Source organism: Tursiops truncatus, chromosome 2 (genome assembly GCF_011762595.2).
Source record: "Tursiops truncatus isolate mTurTru1 chromosome 2, mTurTru1.mat.Y, whole genome shotgun sequence".
Lineage (NCBI taxonomy): Eukaryota > Metazoa > Chordata > Mammalia > Artiodactyla > Delphinidae > Tursiops > Tursiops truncatus.
Genome location: NC_047035.1, coordinates 92,358,470 through 92,376,345, shown reverse-complemented (window position 1 = coordinate 92,376,345; position 17,876 = coordinate 92,358,470). Strand labels below are relative to the sequence as shown.

General features: G+C 38.8%; 1 protein-coding gene across 9 annotated transcripts in view; it reads left to right on the top strand.

Moving 5' to 3' along the window:
• ATP8B4 (ATPase phospholipid transporting 8B4 (putative)) overlaps positions 1-17,876 on the top strand; it is a 265,509-nt gene that overhangs the window by 68,765 nt on the left and 178,868 nt on the right. The window lies entirely within an intron of this gene.

The following is a 17,876-nucleotide window of genomic DNA, read 5'->3' as shown; positions in this document are numbered from 1 at the left end:
AGGGAACCTGATTCATCCAGCTCCGTTTTTCTTTCTCAAGATTACATTTGCTATTCGGGGTCTTTTTTATTTCCATACAAATTGTGAAATTTTTTGTTCTAGTTCTGTGAAAAATGCCTTTGGTAGCTTGATAGGGATTGCATTGAATCTTGATAGCAGATTTCTTTGGGTAGTATAGTCGTTTTCACAATTTTGATTCTTGCAATCCAAGAACATGGTATCTCTCTCCATCTGTTTGTATCATCTTTAATTTCTTTCATTGGTGTCTTATAGTTTTCTGCATACAGATCTTTTGTCTCCTTAGGTAGGTTTATTCCTAGGTATTATATACTTTTTGTTGCAATGGTAAATGGGAGTATTGCCTCAATTTCTCTTTCAGATTTTTCATCATTAGTGTATAGGAATGCCAGAGATTTCTGTGCATTAATTTTATATCCTGCTACTTTACCGAATTCATTGATTAGCTCTAGTTGTTTTCTGGTAGCATCTTTAGGGTTCTCTATGTATATAGTATTATGTCATCTGCAAACAGTGACAATTTTACTTCTTCTTTTATGATTTGGATTCCTTTTATTTCTTTTTCTTCTCTGATTGCTGTGGCTAAAACTTCCATAACTGTGTTGAAAACAGTGGTGAGAGTGGGCAACCTTGTCTTGTTCCTGACCTTAGTGGAAATGGTTTCAGTTTGTCACCATTGAGAATGATGTTGGCTGTGGGTTTGTCATATATGGTCTTTATTATGTTGAGGTGAGTTCCCTCTATGCCTACTTTCTGGAGAGTTTTTATCATAAAAGGGTATTGAATTCTGTCAAAAGCTTTTTCTGCATCTATTGAGATGATCATATGGTTTTTATCCTTCAGTTTGTTAATATGGTTTATCACATTGATTGATTAGCATATATTGAAGAATCATTGCATTCCTGGGATAAACCCCACTTGATCATGGTGTATGATCCTTTTAATGTGCTGTTGGATTCTGTTTGCTAGCATTTTGTTGAGGATTTTTGCATCTGTGTTCATCACTGATATTGGCCTGTAGTTTTCTTTCTTTGTGACATCCTTGTCAAGTTTTGGTATCAAGGTGATTGTGGCCTCGTAGAATGAGTTTGGGAGTGTTCCTCCCTCTGCTATATTTTGGAAGAGTTTGAGAAGGATAGGTGTTAGCTCTTCTCTAAATGTTTGATAGAATTCGCCTGTGAAGCCATCTGGTCCAGGGCTTCGGTTTGTTGGAAAATTTTTAATCACAGTTTCAATTTCAGTGCTTGTGATTGGTCTGTTTATATTTTCTATTTCTTCCGGGTCAGTCTCTGAAGGTTACTCTTTTCTAAGAATTTGTCCATTTCTTCGAGGTTGTACCTTTTATTGCCATATAGTTGCTTGTATTCTCTCATGATCCTTTGTGTTTCTGTAGTGTTAGTTGTTACTTCTCCTTTTTCATTTCTAATTCTACTGATTTGAGTCTTTTCCCTTCTTGATAAGTCTGGCTAATGGTTTATCAATTTTGTTTATCTTCTCAAAGAACCAGCTTTTAGTTTTATTGATCTTTGCTATCATTGCCTTCATTTCTTTTTCATTTATTTCTGATCTGATCTTTATGGTTTATTTCCTTCTGCTAACTTTGGGGGTTTTTTGCTCTTCTTTCTCTAATTGCTTTAGGTGTAAGTTTAGGTTGTTTATTTGAGATGTTTCTTGTTTCTTGAGGTAGGATTGTATTGCTATAAACTTCCCTCTTAGAACTGCTTTTGCTGCATCCCATAGGTTTTGGGTCATCGTGCTTTCATTGTCATTTGTTTCTAGGTATTTTTTGGTTTCCTCTTTGATTTCTTCAGTTATTTCTTGCTTATTTAGTAGTGTATTGTTTAGCCTCCATGTGTTTGTATTTTTTACAGATTTTTCCTATAATTGATATCTAGTCTTATAGCACTGTGGTCAGAAAAGACACTTGATACGATTTCAATTTTCTTAAGTTTACCAAGGCTAGAATTGTGACCCAAGGTATGATCTATCCTGGAGAATGTTCCATGAGCACTTGAGAAGAAAGTGTATTCTGTTGTTTTTGGATGGAATGTTCTATAAATATTAATGAAGTTCATCTTATTTAATGTGTCATTTAAAGCTTGTGTTTCCTCATTTATTTTCATTTTGGATGATCTGTCCATTGGTGCAAGCAGGGTGTTAAAGTCCCCTACTATTGTGTTACTGTCAATTTCCCCTTTTATGGCTGTTAGCATTTGCCTTATGTATTGAGGTGCACTTATATTGGGCGCATAAATATTTACAATTGTTATATCTTCTTCTTGGATCGTTCCCTTGATCATTATGTAGTGTCCTTCTTTGTCTCTTGTAATAGTCTTTGTTTTAAAGTCTATTTTGTCTGATATGAGAATTGCTACTCCAGCTTTGTTTGATTTTCATTTGCATGGAATATCTTTTTCCATCCCCTCCCTTTCAGTCTGTATGTGTCCCTAGGTCTGAAGTGGGTCTTTTGTAGACAGCATATATATGGGTCTTGTTTTGTATCCATTCAGCCAGTCTATGTCTTTTGTTGGGAGCATTTAATCCATTTACATTTAAGGTAATTATCGATAGGTATGTTCCTATTACCATTTTCTTAATTGTTTTGGGTTTGTTATTATAGGTTTTTTCCTTCTCTTGTATTTCCTGCCTAGAGAAGTTCCTTTAGCATTTGTTGTAAAGCTGGTTTGGTGGTGCTGAATTCCCTTAGCTTTTGCTTGGGGAATCTGAATGAGATCCTTGCTGGGTAGGGTGATCTTGGTTGTAGGTGTTTCCCTTTCATTGCTTTAAATATGCGCTGCCACACTCTTCTGGCTTGGAGAGTTTCTGCTGAAAGATCAGCTGTTAACCTTATGGGCATTCCATTGTATGTTATTTGTTGCTTTTCCCTTGCTGCTTTCAATATTTTTTCTTTGTATTTAATTTTTGATAGTTTAATTAATATGTGTCTTGGCGTGTTTCTCCTTGGATTTATCCTGTGTGGGACTCTCTGCACTTCCTGGACTTGATTGACTCTTTCCTTTCTCATATTAGGGAAGTTTTCAACTATAATCTCTTCAAATATTTTCTCAGTCCCTTTCTTTTTCTCTTCTTCTTCTGGGACCCCTATAATTTGAATGTTGGACTATTTAATGGGGTCCCATAGGTCTCTGAGACTGTCTTCAATTCTTTTCATTCTTTTTCCTTTATTCTGCTCTGCATTAGTTATTTCCACTATTTTATCTTTCAGGTCACTTATCTGTTCTTCTGCCTCAGTTATTCTGCTATTGATTCATTCTAGAGAATTTTAAATTTCATTTATTGTGTTGTTCATCATTGTTTGTTTGCTCTTTAGTTCTAGGTCCTTGTTAAATGTTTCTTGTATGTTCTCCATTTTATTTCCAAGATTTTGGATCATCTTTACTATCATTAATCTGAATTCTTTTTCAGGTAGACTGCCTATTTCCTCTTCATTTGTTTGGTCTGGTGGGTTTTTACCTTGCTCCTTCATCTGCTGTGTATTTCTCTGTCTTCTCATTTTGCTTCACTTACTGTGTTTGAGGGTCTCCTTTTTGCAGGCTGCAGGTTCATAGTTTTCATTGTTTCTGGTGTCTGCCCCAGTGGGTAAGGTTTATTCAGTGTGTTCTGTAGCCTTCCTGGTGGAGGGGACTGGTGCCTGGGTTCTGGTGAATGAGGCTGGATATTGTCTTTCTGGTGGGCAGGACCGCATCCGGGGGTGTGTTTCGTGGTGTCTGTGAACTTATTATGATTTTAGGCAGCCTCTCTGCTAATGGGTGGGGTTGTGTTCCTGTCTTGCTAGTTGTTTGGCATGGGTAGTCCAGCACTGGAGCTTGCTAGTCTTTCAGTAGAGCTGGGTCTTAGCGTTGAGACAGATATTTCTGGGAGAGCGCTCATCAATTGGTATTATGAGGGCCTGGGAGGTCTTTAGTGGACCAATGTCCCGAACTCAGCTCTCCCATCTCTGAGGCTCAGGCCTGATGCCTGGCTGGTGCACCAAGACCCTGTCAGCCACACGGCTCAGAACAAAAGGGCGAAAAGAAATAAAAAAGAAAGAAAGAAAAAAATAAATAAATAAAATAAAGTTATTAAAATAAAAAATCAATTATTAAAATAAAAAAGTAATTAGAAAGAAAGAGAGCAACCGAGCTAATAAACAAATACACCAATGATAACAAGCAAAACTATACAGTCTTCAAACTTTTTGATCATGCTTCCTACTTGTAAAAAGAAAACTTTCCCAATATAGTCATATTTACTTTATATATATATAATTATAATATTTACATATATATGTATTTATATAAGTGTATTTATGTTTGTATGATTATGTATGTGTATACATATATAATAAAGACAGTCTGCACATTAAACAGTAGGGAACCTTAACTTTTGAATTTTTTGTTAAAATATATTATGGAAGTTCTTCCTAATTTTTTTTCCTGCTAGCCTGAAGAACTGTTTGGGGCATCCCCTAGGGGACAGGTACCCCAGCGGTTTCATCAGATAGCGTAATCTTGAGTTTGCATTAACCTGGAAAGCCAAACAAGCAGGCTTCTTAAGGGAATCTTGTCAGGCAAGGTGCTGCTGCTCTATTGCTCACTGTTTTCTTCATAGCATTGATCACTATCTTAAATTGTGTCGTCAGTTTACAAGTTTATTGTCTGCCTCTCTCTCTACAACTAAAGTGCAAACTTGCTGTAGGAGGGTAGGGACTTTATTCAGCTCTGTAGTCCTGACTCAATGACACAGTGCCTGACACATAGAAGGCCCTTAGTAGAATGAATAGATGAACGTTGGGAGAACTGTGGCCTCTGCTCTTTCACTCCCACAAGTTTTTGTTCATGATGGGGAGCCCAGGCTCAGGAGAATGTTATACTGCTGCTGATGGTGGTGATGGTGGTGGTGATGATACTGATTGTAGCCAAGGTTTGTCGACAGCTCTCTGTAAAGCCCCTTCTGTGGGTTGGCCCTCCCTTAATAGTTCATAGAGGAGCATTATCACCTCTCCATTCCTCCCAAGCTGGAACGCTGTAGACTCTTCAGTGGGCAACATTTGACTAATACTGAGGAGTTGTGCGTCTGCTTGGTACCAGTGAGGTGCCAGACAGCCAATCTCCAGGCCCGCTTGCCCCATACATGCATTCTTTGGGGATCTTTGCATAAACATGGGTGTTTTGCGTATTTCCCGCATGGTGCAAATGCCTTTAGGCCACTTCCTTTTTAATGCAAGTAGTCTGTGGGCACAGTCTCTTTTTGGTTTTCATTTTATGGTTTAGAGATAATCTCTCCCTTAAGAGTCAGGGCTATTTCTCTCTCTGGAATCCAGATTGTACTGTAACAATACTATATCTGTCTCCTCTTCTGGTAAGAAAAACAGGCTTTTTCCCCACTCAAGATCCCTCAGTTACTTTTTATACCTGTCATGACATAAAAATGTTTCCTCACATGTGGGAAGATCTTTTGCTAGTGCTGAAAATTTGGTACTCATTGCGAAAACTCCTGGGGTTTGGCCTGTGGGATTCACAGACGCAGGCAGTGTCCCCAGACAACCTCCAAACGCATTTAGGCTCAGCCTTCCATGACTCACTGTTTAAAGCAAATATAGAGATAAAAGTAAACTACTATATAAAAATGTAAACTGATCTTGTATTTGTTTATTTCTTTTTCTTTTTTTTTTTTTCGGTATGCGGGCCTCTCACTGTTGTGGCCTCTCCCATTGCGGAGCACAGGCTCCGGACGCTCAGGCTCAGCGGCCATGGCTCACGGGCCCAGCTGCTCCGCGGCATGTGGGATCTTCCCGGACTGGGGCACGAACCCGTGTCACCTGCATCAGCAGGCGGACTCTCAACCACTGCACCACCAGGGAAGCCCAGATCTTGTATATATTATTAACGGTCTTACCTGGCATTCGATTGGTTGGGTGTAAAAGAAAAATTAGCTCAAATTGACTTAGGCAGTACAATACATGGACAGATCATATAACTAAAAAGTCCAGAAGTAGGGCTAGCCCCAAGAGAGGCTTTGTCTAGTTTTGTTCTCTGCATTTCCTGGCCCTGCATCTTCAGTGCAGGATTTATTCTTTGCAGCCTCTTCCACTCATGGTCCCGAGATGCTGTGAGTGCCGGCTAACGCTACTTGCTTCCAGATTGGAATCTAGTAAGAGAGAGAAAGCCTACATCTCCAGCAAATTCCCAGGACTGAGTGTTAGTAAGACCTTAATCACATGACATAGTGACGTGCTAATCCCTGAAATCAAAATTGTAATTAAGAGGATGGGCCATGTAGTTGGTTTAAACTGATCTGGGCCTGACCCTGGAGTTATGGAGGGGAGTTAAGTCCATCCAGATCACAGGACTAAGAAACTTGGAGCACTGTTAGCTGAGGGGAAGGGGGAAATAGTCAAATGTCTCTTATACCTGGCATTAAAACAGGACTGGATTGGGGGCACTAAGGTTTGTTTTTGATATTTACTTTTTGGAACTGATGTGTCTTGCACTCTTCAGATATTAGGGTTAGTTTCCAGTTCTGGTTGTGATAGCCATTAGTGGTGTCCATTAGTGTTTCTGGCTTTCTGCCTTTTGGACACATGGTTACGCTTTCTTTTTTTTTTTTTTTTTTTGTGGTACGCGGGCCTCGCACTGTTGTGGCCTCTCCTGTTGCGGAGCACAGGCTCCAGACGTGCAGGCTCAGCGGCCATGGCTCATGGGCCCAGCCGCTCCGCGGCATGTGGGATCTTCCCGGACCAGGACACAAAACCGTGTCCCCTGCATCGGCAGGCGGATTCTCAACCACTGCACCACCGGGGAAGCCCTGGTTATGCTTTCTGGTCAATGAGCTGTGAGCATTTGGGTTGAAGCATTAACTTGTCGTGTGAGACTCTTCAGAACTTTCTCTTTCCCTCTGGTACTGCAACTGGAAGCGTTTGAGGTGGTGGCTGGTTCATTGTGAGTAACTATGATGAGCAGAGTCTCCCTGCTGGCTCATGCTGCACAAGTAGTATGAGCAAAAAATAAACCCTTATTATGTTAAACCATGAAGATTCTGGAATTGTTTGTTACTATGGCATACCCGGTTTGTCCTGCCTAAGACGTTGGATTTCCTAAACCCATTTGGGTTATTTGAGGATTGCTCACAAAAATCCTCTATTTGTGTAATTTTTTCAACTTAGCAAAGATGCTTTCATGTCTATGATATCACCTTATCTCCACAACAATTGTATAAATGTATAATGAGAAATATTAACTCCATTTTGCCAGTGGAAGGATTGAGGCAAACTCCTCAAATGCTCTGTTTCCTAGTTTAGCAGTGTTTGTTACTGTCTATTTGCTTTGTTTTCTTAAGCAATATGATTACACAACAAAATCTGATTATAAAAAATAATGTTTCTTATTTTATGAATATTTTATTTCATGTCCCCCTTGAAGAATATATCATTTTTTACTTTATTCTTCCCCTCCACCAAGTAGTCAGTGTTGCAAATGTAAAGGACTTTTGCTGCTGCTGTTGGAAAGCTGAAATAAGGGAGTGGTTAGCTATACTATTTGCGTATATTGAGCTTTGAGGGGGATTGAAAGGGAGTACAAGGACGTTGTGGCCATACATTAGGCAGTAGGTAACTGGGGCTCCTACTGAGGGGGTTGACTCAAGAGGAGGGGGTAGACATGACAGTATTTCTTTGGTGAGAAAGTGACAGCAGGCCAGAAATACAGAGTAGAGGAGAAAGCAAGGGCTGATTGCTCTGAAAGCAGAAGAGACATCTGCTTTGCAGTGAACTGGAGAAGCACAGTGGTGAAGAGAATGGATTCTGGAAGCAGAGTACCTTGACTCAAATCTTGGTTCCACTACTTATAAGCTGTGCAATCTTGCATAAACTACTTAATGTCACTGTACCTTGGATTTCCCTTCTATAGAATGGGGATAATGATACCTATTTCATAAGAATGTTATGAGGATAAAATGAGCTATGAAATGTAAAGCTCTTAGAACAGTACACACAGTAAGAGCTTGATAAATATCAGCTATTATTATTGTTGTTGTTATTATTATTATTATTCATTGCTGCCCCTTCTGCCATCACCCCGGTCTAAGCCACCCATCATCTCTCATCTGTACTAACTGAAAGACCTCCTCATTGGTCTTCTCATGTCTATTCTTTGTCGCCTCCATCTTTGTTCTCCCCCTCCCCCGCTGCCCCCATAGCTAGGGTAATCGTTTAAAATTAGAATTTTATCAGGATTACTTCAGACATTAAAATAAAGACAAAAATCCTTAGTATAGATTGCAAGAAACTTCTCTCTCTAACTTCAGTTTGTGCTGACTTCTGTAGTCCAGCCTCATAGTCCCTCTTTTAGATCTGCAGGTGTGCCATCTTCTGCTTATCTCAGGGTCTTTGTATTAATGTATTTTAGAGGAGCAATGCTTTTTCCTCATTCTGATGTTGCCTTCCGGATGGAGGGGACTCTGCTGGGGTGACATTTCTCTGTCCACCCGTTTTCTCACTCTGCCCCATGAGACGTGGAATTATTCACTTGATGCATCAATCTTGGGGGAATATCTGGGTCTCTTCAGCTCAGCTCTGCCCTCTTCCTCTTGAAAGTGGGCTTCTTACAGGGAGAAGATGGTCCCTGCTGCTCCTTTAGGGTAAGGCTCTTTCCCACCACATGGGAGGCCTGTCTTGGTCCAAGATTCCTTGTGACCGTGTGGTTAAACCTACCTCATCATGGGGTCAGTTAACTGGTCCACCTGGCTAACAGACTAAAGCCATGACTTCCAGCCTGATGTATGTCAGCGCTAAAGATGCTCTGCAGGTTCCCTAGATGTTCTCCTTTCTCCTTGCTTTCCTCCTCCTCCACTTCCTCCTCCTTTCTTCTGAATTGTGGTATTTCTAGTAGTCCTTCATGGAAAAGTAGTGCTAAGAGGATAGTGGTGAAGATCTTCCGTGCTGTATTATAGAATGAGTTGTGATACAATTTGACTGTAAGCCAACAGACTGGCTCAATGAAATGACTGAATATTAAGGTCTTACTCATGCTCACATTCTTGGATAGGACAGTGGAAATGGAAACGTTTTATTCCTTTCGAATGAAAAACAAAGAAAGGTAAAAGGGTACAGAGATTCTCCAGGAGGGGGAGCCGTCGTTCCTTGTTCCCAGTCAGCTATGAGGGTTCACATCATCTGTGACTAAGTCACAACAGAGCCCGTAGAACAAACACATCATTGCTATACTTCAGTTTAAACAGAAATGTCACAGTCCCCATTTGGCATTATCACTTTATCCCATACAATTTACTCTTTACCTATGTGGAATTCAATTTTGTAGGAGAGTTTCTTTATAATTCCTGCTACAGTTTTGAATGTCATGGTCCCAGCAGATGTTCTGTCTGTCTTTTAGCAAGGTACAGGCTTAACCTCTATTTTAGTTTCAACTTAGAAGGAAAATATAAAATAGAATTAGGAATATGTGATCCTTCTGGTTAACTGCTTTTTCTCCTTAGCTTTCCTCTTCCCCATTATTTTTCCAAGTCCCTTTTTTAGAAAAATGTGTTGTGACCACAGCTCTCACAGCCTTCCTACCCAGTCCATCGCTTGGGTAGAGAACTCACTGCAAAATAGTCATCATCAGCTCACAGACAGTTTTCAGCACAATCCTATGCATCAGACCAACTAAGCTGCAAATCTTTCTCTTGACACCTCTCCTACTCTCCCACAGCTTGTTTCACAGAGCTGGATGCATTGATTCCTGGTAGATGTTAAAAATGGCGATTTAACAGATGACAGTATTTTCTTTAAATAGGTAGTAGTGATTGCTAGGAGTCAGTGTAGGTTCATTTAAAACAAGTCACATGGCAGGAGGCTCCAATCAAGATGGCAGAATAGAAGGAGGTGGAGCTCACCTCCTCCCACAAATGTATCAAAAATATATCTACATGTGGAACCATTCTCACAGAATACCTACTGAATGTGGGCAGAAGATCTCAGACAGCCAGAATTGCAAGAAAGATTGCCATGTAACTTGGTAGGATGAAAGAAAAAAAAAAAAGAATCAGGATAGGACCTGTTTCTCTGGGAACGAGCTGTGAAAGAGGAGCGGTTCCCTTACCCTGGAAAGTTGCTTCACTGATGGGGAGATCAGCTGGGACAGAAGGGGAGCTTCAGAGGCCCAGAGGAGAGTGCAGCAGTGGGTTTGCAGCAGGCAGAACAGAGAAAGACCAGTATAGACGGTCTGTGCCACCTCCCTTCTGTCCCTAGCCCTAGACGCATGTCTGCTGGTGCATGCGGTGTCTGAGTGCTTAAACTCAGGCTTCAAAGGACAGACCCAGGGAAAGGATTGGGGTTGACTGCACAGAGACAGCCTGAGGTGGCTGGAGTGTGATACAGGCCGCCATCAGGGAGTATACATGGAAGGAGCCCAGGCCCACCATAGAAGTGAAGTGCCATTGTTAATGGGGGCATGAAGGGAGGAGCAGGGCCCCCACCATAGCAGTCTCACTCTTGGTGTGCTTACAGCGGGTGTGGCTCCACCTCTATGAGCTCTGGGAGAGTGCAAGAGCCAGTGGATTGCCCACAGGTGGAGGCAGGGCTGAAATCAGAGCTGATCCCCAGGGGCTGCGTGATGTAGGAAGCAGGGCTGAAATCTGAGCCCTCTCTCCATGGCTGTGTGATCCACAGATTTACACCACAACCACTGGGGCCTTTGTAAACTCAGTGCATGCAGGATATCCTAGTGGACTACGGGTGCTCCCGTGTCTGGGGCAGGTCCGGCATTAGCAGCAGTGGGCTTTGCGGGCAGGCGTGTGTACATGGAGGTGGGGCTGTGTCTGGGCTGCTTCCATAGCTCCCATGGCAGGTCCAGGTGCATGACTACTGAGGTCCTGGTACTTGACTTTAGTGGATCTGCACCTACGGATCTGTGCTGGTGGCTTTGTGAATACAACACTGGAGGAACACCAAGGCCAACTGCCTGCATTCCCACAGTTGAGGCAGGACTGTGTACTTTGTGAGCCCACACCACATGTATCAGGTGACACCACAGAGCATACTCACTGGTGGACAATTCCAGGGGAGGAATACTCAGTGGCTCGTCCCCCAGCAGAGTGCTCTAGTCCTGCCTACCTCACACCACAGCTCAGAAATGGATCTGGGGGCTTCTACTCCAATAACTGGGGAGCAGGCCCTGCCCTTGACAGGACTGTGACTGTCACAGAACAAAGAGGAGGCCCGCGATATCCATTGCAGGCTCTCATCACCACACCAGTCACACCCTCTACCGAAGAGAAAATGGCCAGCACACACTGAGGAAAGACGCAGAAGGCATCCATACTAAAAGCAGCCCACACACCAAAAATATTAGACTCATTCAAGGCTCCACAGGGATGCCCCCACATAAAAACATCTCTCCAAGACCACAGTAGATAACTTTCTCCTAAACTCATAGAGTAAGAGAAATATAAGTAAAATGACGAAGGAGAGGAACCATTCCTAATTAAAAGATCAAGAGAATTCTCCTGAAAGAACATTAAATGAAACAGACCTCTCCGGTCTAATAGACTCCAAGTTAAAAAAAGAAGTAATAAAAATACTGAAGGAATTAAGAAAGGCTGTTGACAGAAATGCAGATTATTGTAAAAAGGAACTAGAAACTGTAAAGAGGAACCAAGAAAAATTAGAAAACTCATTTGCTAAGATGAAAGCTGAGCTAAAGGCAATAAGTAGCAAACTGAATAATGAAGAAGAATGAATAAGTGATATGGAAGATGGATTAATGGAAATCACCCCATCAGAACAGCAGGCAGAAAGAAAAATGAAAAAAAGAGAGAAAGCAATATACACGGCCTATGGGATAATATAAAGCATGCCAATCTACACATAATAGGTAAGAAGAGAAGAAGAGAAGAGGGGATCAAAAATGTATTTGAAGAAATTATGGCTTAAAACTTCCCAAACCTAAAGAAGGAAACAGATATCTAGGTACCAGAAGCACAGAGAGTCCCAAACAAGATGAACCAAACAGACCCACACCAAGACATACTATAATTAAAATGGCAAAAATTAACGGGAAGATTCTAAAGGTAGCAAGAGAAAAAGAGTTAGTTACAAGGGAACCCCCAAAAGGCCAGCAGCTGATTTCTCTACAGAAATGTTGCTGGCCAGAAGGGAGTAGCAAGATATATTTAAAGTCCTGAAAGGGAAATATCTGCAACCTAGGATACTCTACCCAGCAAGATTATCATTTAGAATAGAAGGAGAGAGAAAGAATTTCTCAGACACGCAAAAAATAAAAAGAATATAGCAGTACTAAACCTATCCTAAAAGAAATATTAAAAGGTTTTCTCTAGGTAGAAAAGAAGCAAGAATCTATAGGAAAGAGAAAATCACAATCAGAAAGTAAATCACTTAAGCCAGTACACAGATTTTTAAAATTTTTTTTAAAATTTTGTGAAAGTGATGATAACCACAATGAAGAGCAAAAGGATATACATGAAGATGTAAAAACGGCATCAAAATAATAAAATGTGGGGAGGAGAGTAAGAAAATGTAGATTTTTTTTTTTAGAATGTGTTTGAGCGCATATGACTACCAGTCTAAAGCAAGTAGATATTGGAATGGGTTAACATACTTGAAAAATAAGGTAACCACAAATCAAAAGCATACAATAGGTTCACAAAAACCAAAAAGAAGAGAACACAAGCATAATACAAAAGAAAACCATCAAACCACAAAAGGAAGAACAAAAAGAAAAAGAAAGGAACAAGAATAAATACAAAACCAACTGGAAAACGAGGTTTAAAATGGCAATAAATACATATCTATCAAAAATTACCTTAAATGTCAATGGACTAAATGCTCCAATCAAAAGATATAGAGTGGCAGATTGGATTGAAAAAACATAAGTCTACAATATGCTGCCTACAAGAGACCTATTTTAGGGCAAATAACACACATAGATTGAAAGTGAGGGGACAGAAAAAGGTATTTCATGCAAATGGAAATGACAAGAAAGCAGGGGTAGCAATACTTATATCAGACAAAATAGACTTTAAAACAAAGGCCATAAAGAAAGATAAAGAAGGACACTATATAATGGTAGAAGGATCAATATAAGAAGAGAATTTACATGTGTTAACATATATGCACATAATATAGGCGCACTCAAATACATAAAACAAATACTAACATGTGTAAAGGGAGAAATTGATGAGAATGCAATAATAGTAGGAGGCTTTAACACCCCACTCACATCAATGGACAGATCTTCCAGACAAAAAGTCAATAAGGCAACAGAGATCCTAAATAATATAATAGAACAGTTAGACTTAATCGATATTTTCATGATATTACTTCCAAAAATAATGGAATATACATTCTTTTCAAGTGCACATGGAACATTCTCTAGGATTGACCACATACTAGGACACAAAACAAGCCTCAACAAATTTAGGAGGAGAGAAATTATCTCAAGTATGTTTCCTGACCACAATGGCATAAAACTAGAAATCAACCACAGAAAGAGAAATGAGAAAAAAATGATTACATGGAGATTCAACAACATGCTACTAAAAAAACACAATGAGTCAATGATGAAATCAAAGAGGAATTTAAAAAATACCTTGAGACAAATGACAATGAAAGCACAACCATACAAAATCTGTGGGGTGCAGCAAAAGCAGTTCTAAGAGGGAAGTTCATAGTGATACAGGCCTTCCTCCAGAAATAAGGAAAGTCTGAGATAAACGACCTAACTTACCACCTAAAAGAATTAGGAAAAGAACAAACAAAACCTAAAGTTAGCAGAAAGAAGGAGATAATAAAGATCAGAGAGGAAATAAATAAAATAGAGATTAAAAAAAACAGTAGAAAAAAATTGATAAAACAAAGAGCTGGTTCTTTAAAGGGGTAAAAAATTGACAAACTTCTGGCCAAGTTCACCAAGAAGAAAAGAGAGAAGACCCAAATAAACAAAAGAAGAAAGGAAAGAGGAGAAATAAAAACCAATTCTGCAGGAAAAAATAAAAACTTTAAGAGAATACTATGAACAATTATATGCCAACAAACTGGACACCCTAGAAGAAATGGACAACTTTCTAGAAATATACAGCCCACCAGAATTGAATCAAGAAGAAATAGATAATTTGAACAGACCCATCACTAGCAGTGAAATGGAATCTGTAATTAAAAAAAAAAAAAACTCATGGCAAGCAAAAGTTCAGCACCAGAGGGCTTCACTGGGGAATTCTACCAAGCATGCAATGAAGAAATTATATTGATCATTATCAAACTCTTCCAAAAGAGTAAAGAGGTGGGAGCACTCCCAAAGTCATTCTATGAAGCCACCATCACGCTGATACCAAAACTAGACAAAGACACTACCAAAAAAGAAAATTACAGACCAATATCTTTGATGAATAAAGATGTAAAAATTCTCAACAAAATATTAGCAAACTGAATCCAACTACACATAAAAAAGATCATACACCATCATCAAGTTGGATTCATCCCAGGGTAACAAGGATGGTTCAACATATGCAAATCAATCAATGTGATATACCACATCCACAAAAGGAAAGACAAAAACCATATGATCATCTCAATAGATGCAGAAAAAGCATTTGATAAAATTTGACATCCATTCACAATAAAAACTCTTACCAAAGTGTGTATAGAGGGAACATATCTCAACATAATAAAAATTATTTATGACAAACTCACAGCCAAATTAATATTCAATGGTGAAAAGCTAAAAGCCTTCCTGCTAAAATCTGGAACAAGACAAGGATGTCTACTCTCACTTAACATAGTATTGGAAGTCCTAGCTACAGCAATCAGACAAGAAAAAGAAATTAAAGGTATTCAAACTGGTAGAGAAGAGGTAAAACTGTCATTATAAGCAGATGACACGATACTGTATATGGAAAACCCTAAAGACTCCACACAAAAAACTACTAGAACTGATAAACAAATTCAGCAAGGTAGCAGGATACAAGATTAACATACAGAAATTGGTTACATTTCCTTACACTAACAATGAAATATCAGAAAGGGAATGCAAAAAAAAAGTCCTTTTTAAAATCACATAAAATAAAATACTTAGGGATAAACCTCACCAGGGAGCTGAAAGACATATGCTGAGAACTATAAAACATTGATAAAGGAAATTGAAGATGATTCAAGAAATGGAAAGATATCCCAGGCTCTTGGATTGGAAGAATTAATATTGTTAAAATGGCCATACTACCCAAAGCAATCTACAGATTTAATGTGATCCCTATCAAATTACCCATGAGATTTTTCACAGAACAAATAATCCTAAAATTTATGTGGAACCCAATTCTGGGTCATAAAAGACCCAGAATTGCCAAAGCAATTCTGAGGCAAAAGAACAAAGCAGGAGGAATAACCCTCCCAGACTTCAGACAATAGTACAAAACTACAGTCATCAAAACCACATGGTATTTGCACGAAAACAGACATATGGATCAATGAAATAAAATAGAGAGCCCATAAATAAACCCACACACCTATAGTCAATCAATCTTTGACAAAGGAGGTGTGAATATACAATGGAGAAAAGAGTCTGTTCAGCATGTGGTGTTGGGAAAGGTGGACAGCTACATGTAAATCAATGAAGTTATAACACACCCTCACACCACACACAAAAATTAACTCAAGATGGCTTAAAGACTTAAATAGAAGATGTGACATCATAAAACTCCTAGAGGAGAACATAGGCAAAACATTCTCTGACATAAATCATACAAGTGTTTTCTTAAGTCAGTCTCCTAGGGCAATAGAAATAAAAGCAAAAATAAACAAATGGGACCTAATCAAACTTATAAGCTTTTGCACAGCAAAGGAAACCAGAAACAAAAAGAAATGACAATCTACGGACTGGAAGAAAATATTTGCAAATGATGCGACTGAAGAGAGCTTAATTTCCAAAATATACAAACAGCTCAGCCACAAAAAACAACCCAGTCAAAAAATGGGCAGAAGACCTAAATAGGCATTTCTCCAAAGACAACATACAGATGGCCAATAGGCACATGAAAAGATGCTCAACATAGCTAATTATTAGAGAGATGTAAATCAGATCTGCAATGAGGTACCACCTCACACTGGTCAGAATGGCCATCATTAAAAAGTCTACAAATAACAAATGCTGGAGAGGTTGTGGAGAAAAGGGAACCCTCCTGCACTGTTTGTGGAAACGTAAGTTGGTGCAGCCACTATGGAAAACAAATAAACAAATGGATGTTCCTCAAAAAACTAAAAATAGAGTTGCTGTATGATCCAGCAGTCCCACTCCTGGGCATATGTCCAGACAAAACTCTAATTTGAAAAGATACATGCACCCCAATGTTCATTGAGCACTATTTACAATAGCCAAGATATGAAAGCAACCTAAATCTCCATTGACAGATGAATGGATAAAGAAGATATGGTAATATATATATATATATATATATATATATATATATATAAAATGGAATACTACTCAGCCATACAGAGGAATGAAATAACACCATTTGCTGCAACATGGGTGGACCTAGAGATTATCATACTAAGTGAAGTAAGTGAGAAAGAGAAAGACAAATACCATATATTACTTATATGTGGAATCTAAAATATGACACAAATGACCCTATCTACGAAACAGGAGCAGACTCACAGACATAGAGCACAGACTTGTGGTTGCCAAGGGGAACAGGGGGTGGCGGATGAATGGATTGGGAGTTTGGGGTTAGCAGGTGCAAACTATTGTGTATAGAATGGATAAACAGAAACGTCCTACTCTATAGCACAGGGAGCTATATTTAATATCCTGTAATAAACTATAATGAAAAAGAATATGAAAAAGAACATACATATAAGAATATATATATAAAGAATATATATATATATATATCTGAATCACTTTGCTGTATACCAGAAACTAACACAAAATTGTAAATAGAATATACTTCAGTAAAAAATAAATTAAAAAAAAATAGGTCACACAGACTAACCTCCATTTTGAAATATTAGTGGATGGAAATTCTCTGGATATGTTGATTCTGAATGTCAGTAAGATCTGTCACCCCAAATTTCTCCTGCTATCTTTGTGAATAAGGTAGAGTTAAGCCTCGTGGGAATATAGTTAGGTAGATATAAACACCTGAAAAAGATATTAACATTAATCTGTGGAGAAGTCTCTAGTAGCTTGCCATAGTTTTATTTCCTTAATTTAAAAATTGTTTTTTGGTTTTTAGCTCTGAACTTTTTAATGTATTAGTTTTATATAGCTTTGGAAGACTATATAAAAGGCATGTGTTTGAAATTTTTTGATGACATAAAGCTGGGAGGAATGTTTACTACTTTAGGATACAACACTCAAGATTAATTGTTTTCATTTGGCTTGTATAATAGGAATATATGAAAGATCATCAGTATTTGAAACAAAATCAACTGTGAATGTTTAGGAAGGGGAGCCCTGATTTGTTAGTGATTGATGAAGAAATGACCTAGAGATTTTAGTTCATCAAAACTCAATATGAGTATGTATGTGGAGCCTAGAAAAATGGTACAGATGAACCAGTTTGAAGGGCAGAAATAGAGACACAGATATAGAGAACAAACGTATGGACACCAATGGGAGAAAGTGGCAGGGGGGTGTGGTGGTGTGATGAATTGGGAGATTGGGATTGACATATATACACTAATATGTATAAAATGGATAACTAATAAGAACCTGCTGTATAAAAATAAATAAATAAAATTCTAAAATTAAAAAAACCCTCAATATGAATAAACAGTGAGATTAAATGACAAAATGCTAATGAATTTTTAAGGCATATTAGTACAATAATCCAGAATGTGGAACATC